This window comes from Symphodus melops (genome assembly GCF_947650265.1).
Source record: "Symphodus melops genome assembly, chromosome: 23".
In the NCBI taxonomy this organism is placed as follows: Eukaryota; Metazoa; Chordata; class Actinopteri; order Labriformes; family Labridae; genus Symphodus; species Symphodus melops.
Window position 1 is genome coordinate 400,545 of NC_136713.1, and position 9,804 is coordinate 410,348.

Genomic DNA, 9,804 nt, shown 5'->3' on the forward strand with positions numbered 1-9,804 from the left:
GTGGGGGTCGCCCCCCCCCGGCCGTGGGGTCAAATGTCACCGAGAAAGGGGGGCCTAAAAATACTACTTAAAAATTAAAATCATTTAAAATGGTGTTTTCTAACAATAATTGAGAAATGTACACAAAAAAAAGTGCCTTTGACTTTTAGCATTCACTCAAAACCTAAAGTTAGTAAGGAATGATCCGTCTATCAGAGAATTTTACATATTAGGCCCCTCCTCCTTTGGGGTCACAAAGTCTGGACCCACCACCTGTCCTCAAACCCAGTACCATCAACCCTCCTGCACACCATTTCCTGTCCACTTACTGCTGCATTATGCACATCATCGTCACCATCATGTGTTCCCCACTGCGTTCAAGATGCTCGGGTCACCTCTCTGCTCAAAACCCCACAGTCAACCCAGCCCAGGTTCATAACTAAGGACGTCAATAATGACGATGATGATGGTTTGTTAGATGATTATGTTATTTAGGATGGTTTTGATGCTGATAAGAACTCTCAAGAAGATCTGTTGATGGTGTCTACTGGTCACTTCCTGTCAGCTCCTGTGCTCTGCCTCTGGTCACTTCCTGTCTACACCTGTGCTCTGTCTCTGGTCACTTCCTGTCTACACCTGTGCTCTGTCTCTGGTCACTTCCTGTCTACACCTGTGCTCTGTCTCTGGTCACTTCCTGTCTACACCTGTGCTCTGTCTCTGGTCACTTCCTGTCTGCACCTGTACTCTGGGTACGTCTCACTTTTGTTATTTGCAGTCTCCTCGGTCCTCGGCCGAACAGGAAGTAGTTCCAAAGCCGCCATGTTGAGGATCGTCCCAAAGCTCTTATAGCGAACGGAGGAGAGAGGATCGAGGAGAGAGGAGGCTGATCCGAGGAGCGATGACCGAGGAGACACGAGAGCTGACTTCACGGAAGTCTTTTCACTGACAGACACGCCCCCTTCTCGTATATCACTCACTGATTGGACGCTGCACAGGATCAGACTTCAGTTTAATAGGGGAGAAAAGAGGGAGATTAAAAAGAGTCTAAACGGAGCGTGGGACATTTAAACAGATGATGAACATCAGTGAGTTTGTAAAGAGTCGCTCTGTGATGAGCTGCCATTAAAAAGAGTCTGATGAAGAGGAGTCTGTTTTATATTCTCACTTATTTATCTTCACAAAGTTTCATCATTTAGATTCTAATCAATCATTTTCAGTATCCTGACACATAAATATCTGTGTTTATAAAATACAGAGTTGGTTGTCTAAATACAGGCTAGGTTCAGTCCAAACTGATTAATAATAATCAATAATTATAGACAATTCAAAATGAAATCTTTGAGTCAGTAGAAACTGTCCTTTTGGTTTGAAACAGACTGCAGGTTGTTCTTCAGGTAAAGACACTAAACACTGTAACTGTGTTTGATGAGAAATAATACAGTGTGTATGTGTGTGTGTGTGTGCGCGCGTTTGTGTGGACATAAACAGCTGTTCGGCTGATTGACAGCTGAACGTGATCAGCTGATGTCGCGTCATGTGACGCTGTCGAGGAAACGACGTCTCATGTGTCTTAAAGCTGATTTCCTCGGTCCTCTCTCCTCGGCTTCGTTTCCTCCGTGCATCTCTGGTGGGCGGGACTAAGACGCAGGGGGAGGAGACAACTCGGAGGACACTCGGTGCAAATAAGGGAACTGAGAAAGGCCCTCTGTCTCTGGTCACTTCCTGTCAGCACCTGTACTCTGTCTCTGGTCACTTCCTGTCAGCACCTGTACTCTGTCTCTGGTCACTTCCTGTCTACACCTGTGCTCTGTCTCTGGTCACTTCCTGTCTACACCTGTGCTCTGTCTCTGGTTACTTCCTGTCAGCACCTGTGCTCTGTCTCGGGCTTCCGGTAAGATGGCGGAGAAGATGGACGTGCCGTGAATAGCTCTAAGCGGCAGGACCCTGAATCAAAAAAGTTCGATTCGAAAACTCACAGAAAATATCTCTCAACTTTACACGAAGTTACTAAAAGGCATCACGAACGAGTAAATAAACCCAGTTACCAAGTAAACGAGCCTATTGAGAGTCTCTCCATGAACCTTGGTATATCCTAACAAGTGAGTTCTCTTGAATAAGAAAGTTATATGTTCAGGGTCCTGCTGCTATAAATCCTCAGTATCTGTTAGATACTAGATTGTGTTCATAACAACTCAGGTTATCTGTTAGTGTTCTTGTTTGTTATCGTTTTATGCTTCAACTTAAAAATGACATTTCTCTCATTTCTGTAAATGCAAGGGGTCTAAGAGACATAACTAAAAGGAAAAGCTTTTTTTTGTTCTGCAAAGGGAAGAATGCTAGTATTATATTTCTACAAGAAACTCATTCCAAAGAGGAAGATAATGTCTTTTGGTCTAAACAGTGGGGAGACAAAGTTTTTTTCAGTCATGGCTCTTCCAGGTCAGCAGGTGTCGCCATCCTCCTGAAGAATTTCCAAGGACAAGTTCTATCCCACATCGCAGACGAGTATGGTCACTGGCTCGCTCTCATCCTAACCCTTGATGAGGTGAAATTTATCCTCTTTAATATATATGGTTACAACAACTGCAGAGAAAATAAAAGGTTGATTGAACACATTTCTTTACAATTAGATGATCTCAAATCATCCCACTCATCTGATAATATTATATTAGGAGAGGATCTTAACTTAGTCCAGGATGAATTCTATGATAAATATCCTCCTCGATTCTCAACGAGCCACCCTAATACCATATTTACAAAATCTAATTGATGCATGAAGTCACTTTAACCCAGGAACGATTAAATACACATGGTTTAGCCCAAATCACCAACATAAATCTAGGATTGACCATTGGCTGGTTTCAAGTCACTTAGTATGTTATGACATCAGCTCAGATATCTCAGCTGACTGATCACAGTATTATTTCTCTTCATTTCAAGCCTGGTAACGGAAGAAATCATTCGAACAAATATTGGAAATTTAACTCCAGTCTACTAAAAAACAGAGATTACTGCCAAAAAATTAAGTCACTAATTATTGAGATTATGAATTTGGATGAACTGACAACGTCTGTGAAGAAATGGGAGTTCCTTAAATACAAAATACGTCAATTTACTATATCTTTCAGTAAAAAACTTAAAAAAGAATTTGAAGAAAAAGAATTGAACATTATCAGAGACCTAAATGTCAACTGCAATAAGCCTAACCCTACTGATTATGACAAACAAACAATACTGAATCTGCAATCCAAATTAGATGAAATTTATACTCGAAGAGTACAGGGGGCTTTTATCAGATCACGAGCTAAATGGATCGAAGAGGGAGAGAAAAATTCTGCATATTTTTGTGGTCTTGAAAAAAGAAGGCAAGAAAGAAATAATATAAAATCCTTAATGATCAATGACATCGAGGTCAATGATGAAAAAATAATCTCATCCGAAATCTTTACATTTTATAGCCATCTATACAGCTCCAAATTCTCCAAAGAAGCCTGTGAGGAATTTTTTAAAGGTATTTCTAAATATATTCCAAAGGTAGATGATAAGTGTAAACAAACATGTGAAAGCCCAATCACAGTTGAAGAGCTTGATGCAGTCATTGGTCGCCTCTCTCTGAACAAAGCTCCTGGTTCAGACGGTCTTACAGGAAACTTTTACAGATACTTCTGGGAAGATATTAAAGTGTTGCTGCATCAGGTTTTCTCCGAAGTCTTTGAAACATGTTTACTTCCACCCACAATGAGACGAGGGATAATCGTCTCAATCCCAAAGCCCAACAAAGACCCCAGACTTATAGAAAACAGGAGACCTATTACTCTCAGAAACTCAGACTACAAACTACTAACCTACATCTTCAATACTCGTCTTCAAACAGGGATCTCAGATCTTGTTTCAGAAACACAATCAGGTTTTTTAAAAGGCAGATCAATCCACAACAATATAAGGCTGGTATTAGACATTATTGAATATCGAAACTTAATCGAAGATGACGGATTTATTTTGTTCCTAGACTTTTACAAGGCCTTTGATTCAGTAGAACACTCTTTTATCTTGTCGGTACTTGAACATTTTGGCTTTGAATCTAAATGTAGAAATCTTATTAAAGGTTTATATCAGGATATCAGCAGCTGTGTCATATTACCTAAAGGCACTACTCCTAGTTTTAAGGTTAAGGTAGGTATCCCTCAAGGTTGCCCAATTTCACCATATTTATATTAGCTACTGAAATGTTAGCAATTCACATCAAAAATTGTAGTGACATTAAAAAGTTAAATGTATTGGGTACAGATATTATTATCAGCCAATTAGCGGATGATACTACAATTTTTCTAAAAAATAGACATCAAATTCCACTAGCTATTGAAAAAGTAAAACAATTCTCCAAAGCTTCTGGGTTAACTTTAAACCAATACATGAAACAATACTTCAGGATATTTGTAACATTCCAATCAAGTCAGAAATCAAATATTTGGTAATTCACCTTACAAAAGACCAAAAAATAAGCCAATCATTGAATGTAGAAAACAAACTAAAAGAATGTAAAGCAAAGTTGAGTTTATGGCTCCAAAGAGATTTATCAATTCTTGGTCGAATTTATTTAACGAAAATGGAAAGCTTGTCCAGATGTATTTACCCAACTTACTCTATTGCTATCCCAAACAAATTAATTAAATCAATAAACCAGATCAATATGAATTTCATTTGGAGGAACAAAGCACACTATATGAAGAAAAGTAATATGGTTAAAGACTTTAGGGATGGAGGCCTGAAAGTTATTGATTTTGACTGTCTTAATGGAACTTTAAAAATAAACTGGATAAAAGGATCCAACATAGCAACTCCTTCTGGTTCTGTATTCCAAATCATTTATTTAATAAAATTGGAGGGTTAAAATTTCTTCTTGTCACAGATTTTGACATCAACAAACTTCCTATTTCTTTATCAGAGTTCCATAAACAAATATTATTGTATTGGAAATTGTTATATGTCCATAACTTCTCACCCCACTCCACTGTACTCTGGAATAATAGATATGTACTATACAGAAAGAAATCTTTGTTTTTTGAAGATTGGTTTAGAAGAGGTATTTGGTCCCTGGTTGACTTGATGGATGACAATGGTCACTTATTAAACTATGATCAATTCTGCACAAAACATAACTTCCACCCAATGAAAGCTGATTTTGATAAGCTACAAAAAGCACTTCCTCAAGAATTTGTCTTCCTGACGAAAAATATAATGACACATCAGACTATTCAACCGCGATTGGCTCCACTTTCAATTCAAGGTGTCTTAATATGGGATAAAAAGTGTCATAATTCCTTCATAAGAAAATCATTCACGGACAAATCATTCCCAGGAAAGCAAAACAAAAATAACATCTTGAATAAATTTGATGAAGGTTCTGTTGGCAAACTAAGATCCTTGAAACTCAAACTACCTTTACCCCCTAAAACTAAAGAAATACATTTCAAAATCATGAATGACATGTACCCATCCAAAGAATTACTCAGGTTACGCTTCAATATTGAAGATAACATCTGTTCATTCTGCAAAAGTGACATAGAAACCACGGACCATATCTTTTTCTCATGTGATGTGACTCATACATTCTGGGTTGAGATCCATAAAGGGAATATCGTCACGTCTGCCTTCCATCTCCAGAGATGATATTACATTTGGAATCTCAAACAATACAAATGAGGAACTTTGTCTTAATTTGATTCTGTGTCTGGCAAAATTCTTTATTCACAAGAATAGATTTTTAAAGTCATCCCCCAATTTTGTCTCTTTTCTGAATGATTTCAAACTTTATCTCAAGTCCTTAAAACTAATTAATGGAAAAAAAGCAAAAATGATATACGATGTTTTGAAAAACTTTCCCAAAGTATTAGACAACTAACATTACATACTCTTGTATATTTCATTTACTATTTATTTCTCCTTAATTTCCTTTTTCTTCTCAGTTCAGACCTCATTTATTATTTCTTAAGATTGTCATTTATTTTCTCTATTTTGAAATGAAGTGCTGGATATTGACGTTGCAATTTTGATGTGCTTGTTTTCTACGTTTGTACTGAAAGAAACGTTCAATAAAGTTTTTGAATGAAAAAAAAAAAAAAAAAAAAACCTGTGCTCTGTCTCTGGTCACTTCCTGTCAGCACCTGTGCTCTGTCTCTGGTCACTTTCTGTCAGCACCTGTGCTCTGTCTCTGGTCACTTCCTGTCAGCACCTGTACTCTGTCTCTGGTCACTTCCTGTCAGCACCTGTACTCTGTCTCTGGTCACTTCCTGTCAGCTCCTGTGCTCTGTCTCTGGTCACTTCCTGTCAGCTCCTGTGCTCTGTCTCTGGTCACTTCCTGTCTGCACCTGTACTCTGTCTCTGGTCACTTCCTGTCAGCTCCTGTACTCTGTCTCTGGTCACTTCCTGTCTGCACCTGTACTCTGTCTCTGGTCACTTCCTGTCTACACCTGTGCTCTGCCTCTGGTCACTTCCTGTCTACACCAGTCATGAACTATATTTCCATAAAGTGCCGACAAACGTGATGCATGTTTGGAGAATCTTGGGTAAAATGTTGAGTCGGGGTCACGATAGATAAACTGCACGATGATGATGAACAGGTTGTGTTTACAGTTACCTGCTATGCACTCACCGACCCACTAGATGGCAGCAGAGTTTTTAAAATCATTTTAAAATGCGTTTTTTTTTTCTTTCTTTCTTCCTCATGTTGAGCTTTTCTGTGTTTGTATCAAGACCGGCTGATTTAAAAACTCTTCAGTGAAGTGAAGTCACAGTTAAACACTCCTTTGTTCCTCATTGATTTGATTTGAGAGACATGTTTTAGAAATAAGAGCGACATGTGAATGCACCTTCACTGAGTGTTTGGAACATCTTTCTGCTTAAACCTTCTCTTTTCCTCCTGCACAGAGCAGCACAGATCTGTGGATGACACTCACAGCAGGAACGCCAACATGGATCCACCTGACGGGTAAACTGGAGGGCGACCATGTTCTGTTGAAATGGACTTGAGACCTGAGAAGCGTTTTTATCTCGTCTCCTGACGAGTCGTCGGGTCACGCCTCCACATTCATCCTCTGATGTTAGAGGAAGAATCCATCAGAGGTAACTCATCTACTCACACACGATTACACAGCTGGAGATCAAACCCCCGACTCTACCCGCTGAGCCACAGCTGCCCCTGGTCTGTTCACGACGGCCTGTTGTCTCATTGGAACGCTGTGATGATAAAAAGCACGACGCTCCGAGGGAGAAATATCTAAAGTCTGCATGTTAACGCTCAAAGAGTCTTTGTGTTAAACATCAGGCCTGAATGGAAACACAGCTGCTGAGACAAATAAGGACACACACACACACACACACACACACACACACACAAGCCCCTACATGGAAGTGGCGTTTAAAGCGTTGGCCACAGACCTCCACGCGCTCACATGAGGACAGGAAGATGGATGAGAGGAGAGACGGCGTGTTTAGAGCTCCCCTCTCTGGAACGCTCCTCGAGAGGGAACCAACTTCTGATCAACGTCTCTCTGTTTGACTGAGAGAAAGGTGAGTTACATTTCAGCCCCGGTGAACTTTGACCCCCGCTGAGTGAAACGATCAGCTGATTGGCCGGTGGAGAAACAGCTCAGGAAACATTTCTGTCTGTAAGCAGGAAAAGACATGAGGAGACTCACTTTCCAAACGTTCACATCAGAGTCTGAGATGACGAGTCCTCACTGGGACACTTGTCTAACCTGTGTGTGTGTGTGTGTGTGTGTGTGTGTGTGTGTGTGTGTGTGTGTGTGTGTGTGTGTGTGTGTGAGCCCCAGTAACAGGTAAGACTCACAGACTCCGGGGTTTCAAACATTAACACACCCCGCCTTGTTTCAAGCGGAGCGAGCTGAATGTTTTCAAGCATTAAAAGTCAATACCTCTGGGTGACACGCCGCTCGTCTCACAGTGGCGCTCTGTGTGTGCGGGACAAGGCGTCCATTCAGGGCCGTGACGCCCCGGAGCTCGGCCTCAGGGTCGCTGCTGGTTTTGGGGGTTAAGAGCTGCTGGAAACCACTGCAGGCCTCCTCGACACGGATTAATGCAAGTCCTTGGAGATTCATTAAATACACATTCAGTGTGAGGCTTAAAAAGCAGGATGGATCTGTTCGTCACCACGGCGACAGGAACTGAAGAGTCTCTATTTCTGTACGTTTCTAAAACACTGACTCAAGCTTTCTTTAGGTTTTAACAATGCTGTCGATCTTTAAAGGACCAATCAGAGAGCTGCTCTCTTCCTCTGTGATCAATCAGCCTATCAGAGAGCTGCTCTCCTCCTCTGTGATCAATCAGCCTATCAGAGAGCTGCTCTCCTCCTCTGTGATCAATCAGCCTATCAGAGAGCTGCTCTCTTCCTGTGTGATCAGACAGCCAATCAGAGAGCTGCTCTCTTCCTCTGTGATCAATCAGCCAATCAGAGAGCTGCTCTCCTCTGTGATTAATCAGCCAATCAGAGAGCTGCTCTCTTCCTCTGTGATCAGTCAGCCAATCAGAGAGCTGCTCTCTTCCTCTGTGATCAGTCAGCCAATCAGAGAGCTGCTCTCTTCCTGTGTGATCATGAAGGAAACCTGCTGTGTTGAAGCTTCTCTGACAACAATGCAGCAGCCAGTATGTCCTCCTTCTAACTTTAGATTCTGCTCCTGAATGCTCTGGATCTGATTGGACCAGAGAAGGTAGGCGGGGCTTTGAAGGCCGTTTTGGACGCCCCTGGGTTTGCCAGATATGAGAGCAGGTATCAGGTGAACAGGTGTTGCGGTGGAACTGTCTGCTTGTCTGTCTGCTCTCTCAGTGAACTGGGCTGCACTCTGGGTTTTTATTGGTTAATCTTGTAAACGGTCTCTGAAGCCTCACGTTGAACCCAGCTGTGACTTCGTGGTGACACATCACAACCTGATGTGTCCCCATAAAAACAACAATACAGTCACACACACACACACACACACACACACACACACACACACACACACACACACACACACACACACACACACACACACACACACACACACTTACTCTCACGCATCGCCGACGTCCCGGCTATTCACAGAGAAAAGTTTGCTCTGCACAAACAGGACTGCTTTGCTCCCCCCTCTGTTTCTCCCATCACACACACACACACACACACACACACACACACACACACACACACACACACACACACACACTCCTTTCCTCCGTCCCGCCTCACACCCCCTCCCTCGGTCCTGCACACACTCCGGTCAGCGTGCCGATGTGTAACGACCTGTCTCTCGCAGCATGCGGAGCGTCGGGACTGACTGAAGCTGGATGGTCACGTCGGTGATGGTGGAGACAAGTAAGTTCATCTTCTTGATTTAACGCCGAGTGTTTCTGATTGTGATGACCCTCGACCTCTCCCTCCTCCCCTCTCATCCCATCACCGTGTAGCCTGGCATGTGAAGGGTTAATGTGATGTGTAGTAAGAGGTGGGGAGAGAGACTGTTCCCCCTCTCTCTCTCTCTCTGGGTTTATGGTGGATCATGTTGGACCAGAGCAGGTTTCTGTGTTTCCACTAACACCAGTTTAAACTTTCATTCACTTCCAGTTGAGATGAAACGATGTCGAGATGCCAAAGAAAAAGTTTAAGAACCAAATATCGAGAAACGTTTGGATTTGAAAAACCAAACAAACCAGGAAAACTCCTGAACGCTGTCCATGTAGGAATGTGTTTGTGCAACATGTAGCTCTCTCTCTCTCTCTCTCTCCCTCGCTCTCTCTCTCTCCCTCTCTCTCTCTCTCTCTGTCTCTGTCGTC

The 9,804-nt window shown here is 42.0% G+C and overlaps 1 protein-coding gene across 3 annotated transcripts in view; it reads left to right on the forward strand.

Annotated features, from left to right (window-relative positions):
- The first annotated feature begins 6,933 nt into the window (after positions 1-6,933).
- The window catches only part of LOC306818430 (semaphorin-5B-like), a 12,563-nt gene continuing 9,692 nt past the window's right edge, over positions 6,934-9,804 (forward strand). Inside the window, exons 1-2 of one of the 3 annotated variants that reach the window (XM_079336018.1) lie at positions 7,474-7,548; positions 9,288-9,346. The gene's annotated coding sequence lies outside the window, so the exon portion shown is untranslated. Of the gene's footprint in view, positions 6,968-7,473; positions 7,549-9,262; positions 9,347-9,804 lie in introns of those variants that run through there. The other 2 variants (XM_079336019.1, XM_079336017.1) reach the window with 2 other exon arrangements.